General features: G+C 42.2%; 1 protein-coding gene and 1 long non-coding RNA gene across 2 annotated transcripts in view; one reads left to right on the forward strand and one right to left on the reverse strand.

Annotated features, from left to right (window-relative positions):
* The window catches only part of LOC311226187 (E3 ubiquitin-protein ligase SH3RF3-like), a gene marked incomplete at its 3' end in the record, with an annotated part of 637,874 nt that overhangs the window by 3,164 nt on the left and 616,247 nt on the right, over positions 1–18,463 (forward strand). The gene's annotated exons all lie outside the window — the stretch shown is intronic.
* LOC311226191 lies at positions 7,783–8,741 on the reverse strand. The gene is made up of 3 exons (XR_014619531.1): positions 8,651–8,741; positions 8,065–8,095; positions 7,783–7,909 (listed from the first exon to the last, which is right to left on the reverse strand). It is a non-coding gene; the product is annotated as an uncharacterized lncRNA (long non-coding RNA).

An 18,463-nucleotide genomic window follows, 5' to 3' on the forward strand; every position in this document is an offset into this window, starting at 1 on the left:
ATTCAACCTCCTGCATTGTCTTCTTATCGGGTGCTATACAGCCGGATCTTAGTTATTATTAATGGGAATATGATCATGCCAGATGTGGAGGAGCATATCTGGCATATTGATTAGTTCATGATAAGGCATGTCAAATGTTTTTAGTTTTTTTTGTCCTTCAATTTCCCCTATAATATGTTACTAATTAATAAAGTGGAATAAGGTAACAATAGAGTAATCATTTGTGTCAACAAGGGGGACATCATTCTTCAACGCCATTTCGTCCTCATTCCAATCTGCCCCATCTGACCGCTTCAAGAAAGACATGAGCATATAATGCTCTGTGCTGTAGTCCTTTGAATTGTCATCGATTGAGCCATTGGACTGCATAGCTGTGATGAAGTGCAGCGCTAGTGAGCGCTCACTTAGTAATATGCAGTGTTCCCTTTTATATGCATTCAGCAGCGGCGCTGATGATACACAAAAGTGTAAAAGTCTGAACAAATGAAACACAAGAAGCCGCCGTTAGTTCATTGTGTTTTCTATTTGTGGCGGGCCTGTGTGCGGTCGCCCACCACAAACAAAATTTCTACGTGTAGGAAACACTAACATAGTGAAAAATGACTCAGAATATCAGAATATAGACTTTCCGAGGCAGAGATATAGGCCGTTTGCATGTCTCACGAAGATGTATTTTTATGGTGTCAGACTATTTATCCGGCTATATAGGGTTTAAATGGTCTCTTTTTCCTTACCTTCTCTCTCTGAAACCTATGTGTGCAAGAACATGCTTTGGGTTGGTAGTGAAGTGAATGATGGGATTTAAGATATATATATATATATATATATATATATATATATATATATATATATATATATATATATATATATATATATATATATATATATATATATATATATATATTTCTTAGAGCATGTATCAAGAAGAATGTGGTTGAACGCATGCACACACACACACACACACACACACACATACACATACACACACACACACAACACACGCACACACACACACACACATACACGTGCGTGCGTGTGTTGTGTGTGTGTATGTGTGTGTGCATGCGTTCAACCACATTCTTCTTGATACATGCTCTAAGAAATATATATATATATCTTAAACGCACGCACACACACACACACACACACACACACACACACACACACACACACACACACACACACACACACTCCTGAGTCGACCAGTCTGTGTTTGCTTTAGCTTCCATTGTGAGAGCAGACCACTGTCTGTGTGGACCTTCCCTTTGCTTGCAATAACTACACACACATGCCCCCCCCCCCACACACTAATGGAAGACCCTCAACCCCCTAGACACACATAAATGAGATAGTTCACCTCATCCATCCACACCATCCACGCACCTCTCACTCCCCCCTCCCCTCAGACCCCACACAGCCTCTACCAGTCCCTTAGCCCCTCCCTCCACCCCTCTCTCTCCACCTCTCACCCACCATCAACCCCCTCAGACCACTCAGACCCCACACAGCCTCTACCAGTCCCTTAGCCCCTCCCTCCACCCCTCTCTCCACCTCTCACCCACCATCAACCCCCTCAGACCACTCAGACCCCACACAGCCTCTACCAGTCCCTTAGCCCCTCCCTCCACCCCTCTCTCCACCTCTCACCCACCATCAACCCCGACAGTCCCTCTACAGCCTCTAACAGTCACTTACCCCCCAGCCTCCCCAGCTCTCCCCCTGGGACCCTAGGCTCCTGATGAAAGTGTGAACTAATCTGCTCTAACACAGTGTGTGTGTGTGTGTGTGTGTGCCTGTGGGTGTGTGTGTCTGTTTCTAGTGGGGGTAAAGGTCTCAAATCAGGGACTCGAGAGTAAAAAAAAAAAGAAGAAAAAAAAGAGATAAACATGTCTTTGAGCAGTGACACTAGGGGTGGGAATCACCAGTTTCATCACGATACGATATCGATTCTTTGGACAACGATACGATATTTTCCGACGTCACAAAGTCTGCCACGATACGATAAGATACGATTCGATTCAGGTGCCTGCGATAGATATGAGACGATATTATATGCCCATTTAACACAATCAGTAACATTTAAATCAACAAAAAAAAAGGCAATGGAAATATCATTTGACATTTTTATTTTTTATCTCTTCCAGACATTTAAATGAAAAACAATCTATTGTTTTTAATACAAATAGACCTCCTGTTCACTTTTTTAATTAAAAAAATAAATAAATCCGATATTAATATCCTATTCACTGTCACAGCGCTGTATTTTGGAGAGGCAGTTAAATCATTTTGTGTCCTGTACTGTGCAGGACAGTGATGCAACAGTAGCAGGACAGTGGATCACAGTGATGTAGCAGGACAGTGATGTAGCAGGACAGTGATGTAGCAGGACAGTGATGTAGCAGGACAGTGATGTAGCAGGACAGTGATGTAGCATCACAGTGATGTAGCAGTGCATCACAGTGATGTAGCAGGACAGTGATGTAGCATCACAGTGATGTAGCAGGACAGTGATGTAGCAGGACAGTGATGTAGCAGGACAGTACATCACAGTGATGTAGCAGGACAGTGATGTAGCAGGACAGTGATGTAGCAGGACAGTACATCACAGTGATGTAGCAGGACAGTGATGTAGCAGGACAGTACATCACAGTGATGTAGCAGGACAGTGATGTAGCATCACAGTGATGTAGCAGGACAGTGATGTAGCAGGACAGTGATGTAGCAGGACAGTACATCACAGTGATGTAGCAGGACAGTGATGTAGCATCACAGTGATGTAGCAGGACAGTGATGTAGCAGGACAGTGATGTAGCAGGACAGTACATCACAGTGATGTAGCAGGACAGTGATGTAGCAGGACAGTGATGTAGCAGGACAGTGATGTAGCAGGACAGTACATCACAGTGATGTAGCAGGACAGTGATGTAGCAGGACAGTACATCACAGTGATGTAGCAGGACAGTGATGTAGCATCACAGTGATGTAGCAGGACAGTACATCACAGTGATGTAGCAGGACAGTGATGTAGCAGGACAGTGATGTAGCAGGACAGTGATGTAGCAGGACAGTGATGTAGCAGGACAGTACATCACAGTGATGTAGCAGGACAGTGATGTAGCAGGACAGTACATCACAGTGATGTAGCAGAACAGTGATGTAGCAGGACAGTACATCACAGTGATGTAGCAGGACAGTGATGTAGCATCACAGTGATGTAGCAGGACAATACATCACAGTGATGTAGCAGGACAGTGATGTAGCAGGACAGTGATGTAGCAGGACAGTGATGTAGCAGGACAGTACATCACAGTGATGTAGCAGGACAGTGATGTAGCAGGACAGTACAGCACAGTGATGTAGCAGGACAGCAGGACAGCAGGACATAGACACATAGTTCCCCTGCCTCTTGTGCACACAGCAGCATCACACCTGGACAAGAGGCAGGGGAACTATGTGAGAATGCTATTCATCGACTACAGCTCGGCATTCAATACCATAGTCCCCTCCATACTCATAGCCAAGCTCAGGGACCTGGGCTTGGGCTATGACCTCTGCCAGTGGGTCTTGGACTTCCTGACTGGCAGACCCCAGGTGGTGAGAGCAGGCAACTGCACCTCCTCATCCATCACCCTCAACATAGGGGCCCCCCAGGGCTGTGTTCTGAGTCCCCTCCTCTACTCCCTGTACACACACGACTGTGTGGCTCAGCGGAGTAGCAATACAATCGTCAAATTTGCTGACGACACAGTGGTGGTGGGCCTGATCTCTGCCAACGACGAGAGGGCCTACCTGGAAGAGGTCAAGGTCCTGGCGGGATGGTGCCAGGAAAACAGCCTCTCCCTGAACGTCAGCAAAACAAAGGAGATGATTGTGGACTTCAGGAGGTCGGGGGTCAAGGACTACAGCCCCCTCAGCATCGACGGGGCACCGGTTGAGAGAGTCAACAGCTTTAAGTACCTCGGAGCCTACATATCCGAGGACTTGACATGGACCACACACATTAACAGTGTTGTGAAGAAGGCACGACAACGCCTCTACTTCCTCAGGCGCCTAAGGAAGTTCCAAGTCAGCCAGAAGATCCTTAAGAACTTCTACTCATGTACAATAGAGAGCATCTTGACCGGCAACATCACCTCCTGGTTTGGGAATAGCACTGCACAAGACCAAAGCAGACTACAAAGAGTGACACGTTCAGCCGAACGCACAATTGGAGGGGGGCTCCCCACCCTCCAGAACATTTACTACAAGCGTTGCAAGGGCAAGGCTAAGAGAATCATTAAAGACTCCAGTCACCCGAACAACTGCCTCTTTGAACTGCTGCCGTCAGGCAAGCGATACAGGAGTCTCAAGGCGAGCACAGAAAGACTCAGAAGAAGCTTCTATCCCCAGGCCATCAGGCTGCTAAACGAACAATGAATGAACACTACACAACAACAACCACCAAACGCACATAGCACACACATCCACACGCACACACTCACTTTAAACAAACACACTGTAGCACCCACTCCACACACTTATAGCACACACCCACTTTAAACAAACACACTGTAGCACCCACTCCCCACACTTTATATTTATGGATGAAGGATTGCACTACAACTCGTACACCTTACTGTAAATTGTACCTAAAATTGTACCTCATCCCATTTCTGCTTTGCACTAGATAGTACTGTACATTAGTACACTGCATAGTATTGTGTATTGTATATTATATGGTAACTCAGAACATTGTACATATGTCTATACCGAACACTGTGACCTCATTTTCTTCTTCTAAATTCATGCTATATTATGTTATTATGTTATTTGATACTATCTTGTCTAGCACAGTCTCTGGAGCGTAACAGTAAGAAGCATTTTGTATGAAAGTATTCTGTACTTCTGTATGACAACTATTAAAGAACTTGAACTTGAGAACTTGAACAGTGATGTAGCATCACAGTGATGTAGCAGGACAATACATCACAGTGATGTAGCAGGACAGTACATCACAGTAATGTAGCAGGACAGTTAAAGGTGTATTCTACCCAAATGGTTAGCAGGACAGTGATGTAGCAGGACTGTACAGTACAGTGGACAGTGGTAAAATGGCTGCAGGACAGTTAAAGGTGTATTCCACCCAAATAGTGTTAAAGGTTATAACCCAAATCGAATGATTTTAAAGGTGTATTCCACCCACATTGTTTTAAAGGTTATAATACAGTAGCAGTACAGTGGATCACAGTGATGCAACAGTAGCAGGACAGTTAAAGGTGTATTCCACCCAAATGGTTAGCAGGACAGTGATGTAGCAGGACTGTACAGTACAGTACAGTGGACAGTGGTAAAATGGCTGCAGGACAGTTAAAGGTGTATTCCACCCAAATAGTGTTAAAGGTTATAACCCAAATCGAATGATTTTAAAGGTGTATTCCACCCAAATTGTTTTAAAGGTTATAATACAGTAGCAGTACAGTGGATCACAGTGATGCAACAGTAGCAGGACAGTTAAAGGTGTATTCCACCCAAATGGTTAGCAGGACAGTGATGTAGCAGGACTGTACAGTACAGTACAGTGGACAGTGGTAAAATGGCTGCAGGACAGTTAAAGGTGTATTCCACCCAAATAGTGTTAAAGGTTATAACCCAAATCGAATGATTTTAAAGGTGTATTCCACCCAAATTGTTTTAAAGGTTATAATACAGTAGCAGTACAGTGGATCACAGTGATGCAACAGTAGCAGGACAGTTAAAAAGGTGTATTCCACCCAAATGGTTAGCAGGACAGCCCCATCACAATGTGCAGGAGGTGTGTACAGTAGCAGTACAGTAGGTGTACAGTAGCAGTACAGTAGGTGTACAGTCGCAGGACAGTTAAAGGTGTATTCCACCCAAATGGTTAGCAGGACAGTACATCACAGTGATGCAACAGTAGCAGGACAGTTAAAGGTGTATTCCACCCAAATGGTTTTAAAGGTTCTAATACCCAAATGTGTCTTCCCAGAATCATTTTAAAGGTGTATTCCACCCAAATGGTCTTAAATGTTCTAATACCAAAATGTGTCTCCCCCGAATCATTTTAAAGGTGTAAGGTGTGTACCCGTATTCCAATGTGGATTCGTCCATACATGGCAATAAAAATCTTTGACTTGACTTTTTTTACTTTGACTTGACCCCTCTCACCACCTCTTCTTCTCCCTGTTGCCATCTGGGAGGCGATAGGCCTACAGGGCCTTCAATGCCCGCACCTCGAGGATGCAGAACAGCTTCTTCCCAAGAACCATCACTGAACTGAACAATCACCCCCCCCCCCCCCCTATTGCGACCACATCTACATCTACCATGTAGCAGCTTTCTACTTCTACCTCCTGAGCCACTGTCGCCCACCATCTGTCTGTCTATCTATCTATCTATCTATCTATCTATCTATCTATCTATCTATCTATCTATCTATCTATCTATCTATCTATCTATCTATCTATCTATCTATCTATCTATCTATCTATCTATCTATCTATCTATCTATCTATCTATCTATCTATCTATCTATCTATCTATCTATCTATCTATATATTATCTTTTTGTATTTTCTAGCCGCTACTGGTGTTCCGAGTTCTTCTCCTTGGTATCGGTTCATGCCTTCATATTTATTCAATATATAAAGACATGCCTAAGGGAAGGAGGGACAGACATTAGTAATACAAAATAATATCATAACCATTCATAAATGATGGGCAAACAAACTATTATTATACAAACAAATTATTTGGGATGGGTATCAAATCTCTGCACATTCCAGTAACATAATGCTGCTTGCTAAATCACAGCAAAAATGTGGCAACTGATTTTGGTTCCAAGGAGAGCACATAATAAATTCCACAATTCCATGTGTGCCTACAAGTCATTAGTAGGTGTTTTTGTTACCAAATAATAAGGTATATTAACCTATAGCTTTTTAATTATAATTGTTAACATTGATCAGAATTAATGCATATACCGGTAGACAAATTAGATGTATAACAGCTAATTTGTTAACCAGTGTATTTCCTATAATCCATATTTTTTATAAGATTATAAATATTCGATTAATTTGGAACAAATAGCAAAACACAAATTCAATATCTGGAATTCAAACAATACACATACCTTGTTTAACTAGACACAAAAATATAATTTGAAATGTATTCTAACCTTAGTACATTAGTACATTGAACACGTAGTCTATCTCCATATTTTTCCTTATGCTTGGGAGAGCTTTAATGATAGTGTCTGCCAATTCTTCAGTCTAGATAGATAAAAAAAGGACAAGAGTCAGATGCAAAGCATTTATCATGATACAAGGTGTACTTAAAGGGCAACAACACCCAAATTAAGAATTAAATTATGTTATTTCCATGGCTTAGGGAAGTTCAATACATTTTTCTGCACATGAACTACTAAACTTGTGATGTCATCTGGTATAAAGTCTTAAGTTCCTCCATTGATCCCACAATGAATGGGAGACTTGATTTCATGGACCCACGGAATGTTTGTTGTTTTATACCCAAATTAGCTTTATTCTAAAGTAGTGTTGTCAGTTCTGAAAAAGGTTTTAATGTATAAAGCATAAAATAATTCAGCAGAGCATCCCCGCCTTCCCTTGTTCGAAAAGACGAGTATTTTTCTGGTCTTCATCCTCTTAGCAGTTGTTAGTATTGAGCTGTACTATATTGTACCCATTCTGCAATCTGTTAATACAGTTTTCAATCAATCAATCAATGTTATCGTCAATTAGTTTTTTATCCATAAAGGTATCCTTACAGCATCAGAACCAAAAATGGAGTATTCAGCTTTCTTCTTAAAAAGCAGTACGCGATGCCAACCCTGACTGCTGTAGGAACATTCTTTGAGAAATGAGGGTTCCATTTTTCAGGTCTCTATCAATTCCCTGCATGAGAACATAAAAGACTATTTCAAATAAACATACCTACATTTACAAATGTACAATAGCAGTCCAAAACAGTATTCTAATCATGGCAGACATGAAGAAATATTTAATTGGATCTACAATACCCTTATTTCGTCTGCAGTCAGTAGACTTACCACGCTGTTTTCTCTGACAGCATTTCTCAGTCTGTAAAAAAGTCAAGGATATGTTGAAAAATTATCACTGTTAGTAAGTAGACTCACACAGTCAACAGAAGAGGGTGAAACGATCCCAATCCATTGTGACATCTTTAGACAAGGCCCCCAATATGGTAAATAGTGTGGCCATCTGACTTTGTGCAGCCTTGTGTCTATCTTTTTCAATCTAGAAAGCATCTGTCTTATGCCAGGATCAGACTACACAATATTTTTGTCTTCGCCAGAAACCACATCGCTGTTCTTTGATTATGTCATACTACAAGGGGTAAAGACACCCATTTGTCGTTGTTCAAATTGTGTAAAGGTCTGGCTGAATTAATGTAGTCTGATCCTGGCATCAAATGTTGTACAGCACATTTTCCAACTGAACAATGACAAATCAGAGGTAATTTTATTTGGCCATCCCTGCTCCACTAACGCTTATTTCAGAAGAGGGCAGAAACAAAGTATTTGAAGGTTGGGGAGTTATTGAAAAGCGTACTTTCAATAGCACTATAGTAGCATAATAGCATATATAGAGCTAATCGGTCAGACCTAAACTCACCTACGGTATGTACTGGACGAATTGTCAACTGGTCACACCCACAACTGAACAATTCTTTCACACCAGCACATTCTGTATGGTTGTCTTTTTTGCACGTGTGACACTGGATCATGTTTTTTGGCCTATATACACAATAAAAGAAAAAATTAATAATTAGTGATAACATAAATTGTCTTTATCATCCCATCGGAAAAATCTGGTGTATTTTTAAAATGTAAAAAATCTGGTGTATTTTATCTATACCAATACCACTATCTATACTGCTTATCGATACCAATACTTGTCAATACTCTTATTGATACTTTCTAATTTTGTGTCCAAAATAAAAGACATGTTGTGAAAACAATTATCAATAGCTTTTATTATTAGTTTGGGCAAATTTTTTTACTTCAGCCAACTTGTATTTGTATTACAGGTACAACTGAAAGTGTCGCTGTGAAACTGATCTGTTTCTTACCCGTTTTGTAGTTGCCCATCTTCCTTTACGTCAGGTTCAACTTCCTAAAACAAACAAGACAAAGAATTTGTTAGGTGTATTATAGTGTAGGTAGGCTCCATAACCTTGCTTTCAAAAGAGATGATTGACAAAATAAAGAGCCTGACTAAATATGCAGAGCTGGCTGTGAGTTCCTTTTACTCTAAATTAAAGCAACCTTTCTGCCAATACCAGAAACCCAGAGTGATACGAACAGAACGCAGACCATGGGACTCTGTAAGTAAGCTCGGCTAATAGCCTTGCATCGACTCACTAGACCAGTGGTTCCCAAAGTCGGGGTCGCGACCCAAAGGTGGGCCGCGAGCAGCCACGGATGGGCCGCGAGATGATTTAAAAAAAAATAAAGAAAAAATAAAAAAAAACTTTATTTTATTTTTTATTTTATTTTTTTATTTTTTTATTTTATTTTTTTTTGTCAGGCCACTGAACTTAGAAGCAGGCCAGGACAGTGTTTCTAGTTGTATTCTAAAATTCTATTCTATTGTATTCTAAAATGTGACTATATGGTTTTATATTAACTTAATAAATAAACAAAAACGAAAAATCTACTTATTTCAACGAACATTTCAAACTAAATAACAGATTATGCACATAAAACGCTGAAAACAACCGAAGCAACAATAGTATTTTAATGAGGCTATTATTATCATTATTATTTTTCAACAAGTTAGCCCTCTCATAAATAGCACATATAAATTAATAACTAACTTGAATGTGCATTGGGCCGCGGCTCTCTGACGCCTTATTTTCTGGGCCCCGGCCTGAAAAGTTTGGGAACCCCTGCACTAGACTACTGGCAAGTATTTCATACCGTATTTATATAAGAACCAAAAGAGAAGTCTGCTCACTCCACCGCTGTCTTGATAACGGAAACGAACAAGACCTGACCCCTTCTACAGATGTTTACCATGGCAACCACTCACTGCAAATATTGTGATTAATTTAAAATATATTTAAAACTAGAAAACTAGCGGGCGGTCAGGTGGCGTAGCGGAGATTGCGTTCGTCACCAACGCCGGAGACGCTGGATTCGCCTGTTCGAATCCAGCTCCCGGCGTTGTCACCAGCTTGGCTGGCCGTTCACACTAATACAATTGGCAGTATTAGAGGGTGGGAAAGCTGGCGGGGTGGGCCCGGGTCGTTGTAAACAGCGACTCCTACAGTTCGGTCGGGGCGCCTGCTCAGCGCGGATAGGATCTAATGGGGGTAGTGTGATCCTTCCACACGTTACACCCTCTCAGTGAGAGTCCGCGCTACCAGGTGAAAAGAAGCGAAGAAGCGGTTGATTGGCTGGACGTGTGTCGGAGGAAGCATGTGATAGCCTCCACTCTCCCAGACCGACTGTGGGGGGTAAGTGCGCAGCGACCAGGAAGGGGATTGGGAATTGGCATAACAACTAACATTGGGATGGGAGAAAATCGGAGGAAAAAGGAGGGGGGAAAAGATCAATAAAAAATAAAAAACTAGAAAACTAGATTATAATCTACTGGACATAAAATAATATCACATTTAATAATTTTCAATTAATATGTTTTGTAGCAAGTAGCTTCAGTGATGCAAATGTCTCCATTCAAGATTTCTCCAGCGTGCTCTGTCTCCTCATAATATAGTGTGTCTCCGTATTAACTACACAAAATCCTGCAATGACTATATTTTTTACCTGTTCTGCAGTCCTTGAGTTCTAAAATATATAATTATTTGGGCCTTTAATTTATAGTTCATATAATCTGTTGAAATATTAAATGATTACCTGATCTTGACTTGCGAGACAAGCAGCATGGTACATACGAATGGCAATCGACAACTCTTGACCAAGATAGATATTTGCCATAATTTGTCCATTTGCCTCCATCTCTGCTGCCTGCAAGAAAGTATTTGGAGTATAAAAAGAAGTGACAAAATACCAACAATATGTCACACCTACATTACATTTAAATAACATTACAATGAAGAATATCTATATTACATCACTGTGCTTATGCCCACCTCATACAAGATATAGACTTAAACATTTTCCCATTTATATTGTGTTTATTACTCTTCTAATAATCAGTGTTAAAAGCCATGACTTGCAAATATGTCACTGAACAACTTTCTTACACAGCAAACCGCCAGCCCACAGTTGTCGAAGTCTTTTTGCCGCCACTGGGGGGGATAACACACTCTCCAGTTATCCAGGGACCAAACATTCCTGAAGGCACTCCTATAATATTAAAGTTGCCTTTGTTAGACTTCTTGTAAACTATATGACATAAAAACTAAAATAAATTAATCTTAATTACAGCATGTTTGATTGTGACATTACTTACCCCAAAATCTCCATTTCCACATTAGTGATTGACGTGTACATCTCGAGTGAGTCAGACTCGTATCTCTCTGGTGGATCCCTCAAGAACCTTTTACAAAGAATATATTGCAATTAGGGCAATGTTGCCAAATTCTCATTTGTTTATCAAGGTGCAGTGATGTGGAATGATATACAAAATCGAATAGAAACATGTTCCACTTTAAATATATTTAAAAGTAAGCTTAAAAAAGAACTACAAATCCTGTAGTCTATAGTATCCATGTGTATTTGTGTAAAGTCTTTTTTTTTTTTTTTTTTTACATTATAATAGTTGTATAATGCTGTATTGTATGTATCTGTGTGTATGAGAAAGGGATATGCGCATGTGTTTGTGCATAATGTGTAATTTTTTTGTGTGTAGTTATCCTATATAGGTTTAAGAGGGGAGGTCGCTTATAAGCCCTTGGTTTTTTTTTTTTTACCTTTCCTGCACATTTTAACTGTTCTTCTTTAGTAGGACCTATTTCCTTGTACAGTATTCATGAATTATTTACTACTTAGCATTAGAATAGAATAGAATAGAACACTTTATTGCCATTTCAACACATGGTTGGAATGTGTCTAATTTTTCTTTATAAACTATAGTTATATTGCCATATTTGGTGATTGTTTTACAAAAGCAACAGTTAAATTCAGGCCGTGATTTATTGTGATTATACATTTACATTTAGCTGACGCTTTTATCCAAAGCGACTTACAAGTTCTGCACGACAAGTCATCAGGAAGGGTACAACTCTATCAGCTGAGTATCAATGTTCATCAAAGTGTTGTGTGTTACAGTGTAGGTTAGTTTATTAGGACAAGTGCATGACAGTAAGGTTAGTTAGGGTTAGTTTTTTTTCTCTCATTATTTCAGATAATGGTTGAAGAAGTGCGTCTTTAGTCGACGGCGAAAGATTGGACGGGATTCGGCTGTCCTAACTGGGGTGGGTAGTTCATTTCACCATTGTGGGGCAAGGACTGAGAATAGGCGGCTTCTCTTTGATGACCCTCCCGGAGCTTGGATAGGAGTAGGTCTGAGGCGGCCAGAAGATGCAGAGCGTAGGGGTCTTGAGGGTGTGTAGTTAGAGACCATTGACCGGAGGTAGGCGGGAGCGGTTCCCTTTGCCGCACGGTATGCTAGGTCGAGGGCCTTGAAGCGGATACGTGCAGCAATGGGGAGCCAGTGCAGGTCCCTAAGAAGTGGGGTGACATGGGCCGACTTCGGTATAGATTTGATAATTGAGATCAGGCGGGCCGCTGCGTTTTGAATGAGTTGAAGAGGCTTGGTGGCGGTGGCCGGGAGGCCAGTGAGCAGTGCGTTGCGGTTGCAGTAGTCGAGGCGGGAGATGACTGTTGGGGCTTCAACAGTCATGGGGCTTCACATCGGACCAAGCAACGCCCCTTAGCTGTGATATAATCACGATATACAACCTGTCATGACCTATAGCTTAAATATATATGGTAACTGTGTGACCAAAGCTATTTGGTGTGTCTTTTTTCAGTTTGAGCACATGCTTCTCTCACGCTCCGAGGGGGATATAAGTGGCATCTAAATGCAAAACTCTCATATTGAGATTGAAAGGCTCCCATCAGGATGCTCAATGACTATGTAACATTAACCGATCCAGCTATATTCATTGCACACACTCCCTTTAAACAAACACTCACCCTACACTCACTTTAGACACTACACCATATTGTATCTATTACAAACGGATTTGCACTACATCCATACCAAATTTGTGCATTTTTACCTCATTGTTTGCTATTTTTTTTTTTTTTTACTGTATGAAGCACATTCCCAGGGGGCTCATACAGTAACCACTTTATACGTGACAAATACAAAAAACATGACTTGGTTATTCTTCATTATTCAGTTAGCTAGCTAGTATCACCCCCCCCCCACACACACACCCTTAATGATATAACTCTTATAATATAATGTTGCCTAGATAAGATGGCCAACTCAAAGCCAACTACACACACTGCAAGCTGGATGTATTGATTGATTGATTGAAAAGTTTATTAACAGATTGCAGAATGGGTACAGTACAGTACAGCTCAATACATACAATTGTTAAGAGGATGCAGACCTGAGAAAGACTTTCGTCTTGTTTCCATCAGGGTCCCCCATTTTCAATTCATCATATGACACACACGACATACAGATAGACAGTACTGCTACATCTATACATTTATGACATACCAGATGAGCCAATTACTTAAACCATTTTCTTCACAAACATAGCCACAACACTGGTAAACAAACTACCCTCCCACTCAGGGCATTATGGGGTAGAACACATAGTAAATGTCCTAACCCAACCCCCTCAAATGTACAGTACTGTCTATCTGTATGTCATATGTTATGATGAATTGAAAATGGGGGACCCTGATGTAAACAAGACGAACGTCTTTCTCTGGTCTGCATCCCCTTAACAATTTTATGTATTGAGCTGTACTGTACCCATTCTGCAATCTGTTAATAAAGTTTTCAATCAATCAATCAAACACAACTACTGTACATTATAACGTTAGCCAATAATGCGCGACATACCCCCCCCCCCCCCCCCCCCCCCCCCCCACACATACACAAGTTAACACAACCTATAACTTTTATATCAGTATAATAAAACTCTCAAAGCCAATGTAGAGTTTGTGCACTCTACCCTCGGGTTTAGGAGAGACATTGTGAACATGATTAGATTTATTGTATAGCCTTAATAAGTAACTTACCAGTCTCGGGAGTTGTACAGTGTTCGACAGGTAACTCCGGTAGAAAAGATGGCTGCCATTCTGAAAATTGAGGAGAAAAGCCAGCCCCGCCCCCAGCCTAGTGAATGAGAAAAGCCTGCCCCTAGTGGAGCAGGACAGTCCCTACACAGTACAGTACACAAAATGATCTAACTCCTACTGGTATTTTGGCTGGAAAAGGCATATTGGGAGTCAGAAGGTGCAGTACCGGCCAGATCCTGGTTGTAGCTAAGGGGCTACACAACCCTGACTGTATTTATATGTTTAGATTAAACCACTGCTAAAGAATGTTAATGGCCAGACAGTATAAGTACACAAAATGGCGGACACTCTATTAACGGCGCGGGGACAGGGATACAAGTTGAACAAGCATTTTAATGTTAATAGTAAACATACATATTATATAACACAGCTCTCCTTTAATAATAGAATGTCAGTGCAACAACGTCAGAGGTAACGATAGTTCCTATACTACGGGTACCCGACCGGTGGAGCTCTGAATGGAGTGAGACGGAGCGAAGCGGCACAGGGAAAAGCAAGATGGTGGCTGGAGACGGTGGTCCTCTGGAGTTCCTACTTCCAGAGGGCTGCAGACACACTTAGGATAATCCGGTCGTCGCTGGGGAGGAAAGGGTCTCATACGGACCGGTCCTTGTATTCCTAGCGCCCGATGGCAGGATTAATAGCTATTAGTCCGAAAGCCCGTTGGCATGGATGATAGCTAGTTAGCTCCGTTTGTACTTAAAGCTAACCCGCAGGAGGTCTTCAATGAGTAGTTATGTCCAGAACGTCGCTGGGTTCAACTATAAGTCTCTCCACGTTACTTCACTTACACAAGTCACTATACTGTGCCAATAAGGGCTTGACAATATTGTGGTTGTATCTAAGTAGCCGTGCGGCTCTCTAATAACGATACGTTGCCTGGCCGTCCTGTTTACAACTGCGCCAAACGTTACTTCTCTCTCACTCTGTTAGTTTTCCTGTGGACTGAGCCTGTTCACCCATACAGATCAATGCGCTCTCTCAATTGTCCGGGCATGTCTGAACATGTTCTGAAACATGTCTAGAGGGGCGCGCGCACTGGCGCCTACGGCGTTAAGAATGGGACATATACAAATAAGCGAATGATGAATCCTGTTAGGCAAACAGATGACGTGTATATATAAGATATATATCTTATATATATAAACAATATATAAGTTATACAAAATAATAAACGCAGACTTTCAGTGTTAATCTGGACCTTCAGAACACTGGTAGTGGGGCTATCTCGAGAATGCAGTAACCTCCCTCCTTCCCAGTCCCTAGTGGACCTCTGCTGTTCTCTCTATCGCTCTATCAGCTTAGTTAGCTTACGCTAACGCAACGTTAATTTCGGTATTTAACGCGATGTGGGCATAAAGGAATGGCGAGGATGGAAAGCATGTTAGATGCATTTGACCCCTTGTGGGGAAAAAAACAACAGGCACTTATTTCGGGTCGAAAATAGGCGAACTCTGAAGCAATGCTGTCTAACGTTAACACACGCTGAGCTACTGTTGTTGTTGCAGCCGGGCGGATATGCTCACAGGGGATTTTCAAAATAAGAGTAACACAATATGAATCAATCTTTTTACGTTGCATCGATCCTATTTGATAATTGATAATAGATCGATATATCGATCTGGATCGATGTATCGTCCCACCCCTAAGTGACACACACACTGGAGACACATGCTCGCTCAGAGTTCACCCACTTCTTAACTCAATGGCTGCCAACAATGATTTAATATGTGTTAGCCCGCCAATCGTTGAACGCCAATCTAACAACGGTCTAACTACTCGGGCATGCCAAGCGCCTATAACACATGCATTGAGGATGGTCTGGCCGGATCGTGTTCAGTGTTGGATTACGTTGGCAACACAATCGACATCAGTACTCGGAATGGCGATCAGATAATTGGAATATTCTTTTCGGGACAGATCCTGGTCAAGGTAAGGACTATATGGTATCAATATTGCGTTGAACCAAAAATTCCTTCATGCTGATGGGGGGCGTGTGTGGTGTGTGTGTGTGGCGTGTTCCGTTGGTTGCGATCAAGCCCCCCATGATGAAACAATACCGAATCTAAATTTGATTTGAGAACAGTAGCTAGTCCAGGGAAGAAACTATAGCGCTTTTACTCGAATACACGTTGCCGGCCATTACGGAGCATTTTGGAAATGACACCAGACCGCCGTGAAACTACACTCATATTCACGACGGTATAAAACGGGAATGTATGAATGAAAAAATTATCTGTTTTTTGCATCTTGACCGGAAGAAACTCAATGACAATCGACTATATTATTAGATCCATAGCTATAATATATAATATAGCTTTAGGCCTGCAAACACAGCCACGTATCCAGCGGTGCGTTCCTGATATCAACTCTGATTGCACGCACGCTAATGACGCCACGTGCATGTCCCGGCGCATGTGCACGCTCCCGCGCATGCGCATAAATGTACCCTCGCTTGAGCACAGACTAAAGACAGTGCCTAATTGCCTCTACGAATGGAATGTAACACATATCATTCACAAGTTAGGTGTGAATGTATCTGAGAACGTATTTAACACACCTGACGACCGGCGCTATTGATATGCAAAGTAGCCCAGGTGGGTACTTATAGCGAGTTGGCGAGTGCAGCGCATTCTTGTGTGCGTGCACACGCTTCTGCTCAAATCTTTGGCTGCACGGAGTGCAATCTCGTCCCATGAGCAACGCATCACTGCACGTATCCCCATGTTAAAAGGCGATGGCATTTCAACGGTAAGGTAAACAGCGACCCCTGGCGCTGAATGAGTTAAGGAGTCAGAAGGGTGGAAGCCGCTACAATGTTGAGCACGTAGAACATAATCTCACGCCGGTGATATCCTTTATAGCCGGAGACAGTGGATGTGATGATGACCTGTGGGACTGTGGGAAGTGAGCAACTGGCGGGGCTGCACACACACACACACACATGCACGCACGCACGCACGCATGCACACACACACGCCATGCGTTCTGCTCTGCTGGGTTCTATGTTAGCCAGCCATAGGGCCTCAGACAAGAGAAGTCTATGTCCTGATTTCACGGCTAGGATTAGGAAAGTTTCCCGCAATACAATCGTATTGGACACGGAAGAGATGTGGACCAGGGCTCGACTACTAGTCAGAGAATTCTGATGGCTAACGTTAGCAATAGAACAGTTGATTTAATGGGTAAATCTGGATAATTTACATATCCCTTGTTATTGCAGTGCAGTAGGATCTCTTTGAATGTATAATGTATCTAGTGCCAACGCATAGCTGAGCCCCAGTGAATATCTGTGCTGTCAGACATGTGCTTATCATTTTCCGGTAATAAGTAATGTATCATAATAACGTAACAACAAATATTAATTGACGAAGTATTTGTTGGCTAACTGATGGAGAGATGCAGCCTGTGTCTTTTTCTGTTGAAGGGTTTAAGGAAGGCTGAGGGGGAGACAGAGTAGGGGAGACACAGGAGAGAAGGTTCTTCATTGAGATGGTAGGAAGGCTGAGGGGGAGACAGAGTAGGGGAGACACAGGAGAGACACAGGAGAGAAGGTTCTTCATTGAGATGGTAGGAAGGCTGAGAGGGAGACAGAGTAGGGGAGACACAGGAGAGACACAGGAGAGAAGGTTCTTCATTGAGATGGTAGGAAGGCTGAGAGGGAGACAGAGTAGGGGAGACATGAGAGAAGGTTCTTCATTGAGACAGTAGGAAGGCTGAGGGGGAGACAGAGTAGGGGAGACATGAGAGAAGGTTCTTCATTGAGACAGTAGGAAGGCTGAGGGGGAGACAGAGTAGGGGAGACATGAGAGAAGGTTCTTCATTGAGACAGTAGGAAGGCTGAGGGGGAGACAGAGTAGGGGAGACACAGGAGAGAAGGTTCTTCATTGAGACAGGAAGGCTGAGAGAGACAGAGTAGGGGAGACATGAGAGAAGGTTCTTCATTGAGATGGTAGGAAGGCTGAGGGGGAGACAGAGTAGGGGAGACATGAGAGAAGGTTCTTCATTGAGACAGTAGGAAGGCTGAGGGGGAGACAGAGTAGGGGAGACATGAGAGAAGGTTCTTCATTGAGACAGTAGGAAGGCTGAGGGGGAGACAGAGTAGGGGAGACATGAGAGAAGGTTCTTCATTGAGACAGTAGGAAGGCTGAGGGGGAGACAGAGTAGGGGAGACACAGGAGAGAAGGTTCTT

The sequence above is a fragment of the Notolepis coatsorum genome (assembly GCF_963971535.1).
Source record: "Notolepis coatsorum genome assembly, chromosome: 3".
Classification (NCBI taxonomy): domain Eukaryota; kingdom Metazoa; phylum Chordata; class Actinopteri; order Aulopiformes; family Paralepididae; genus Notolepis; species Notolepis coatsorum.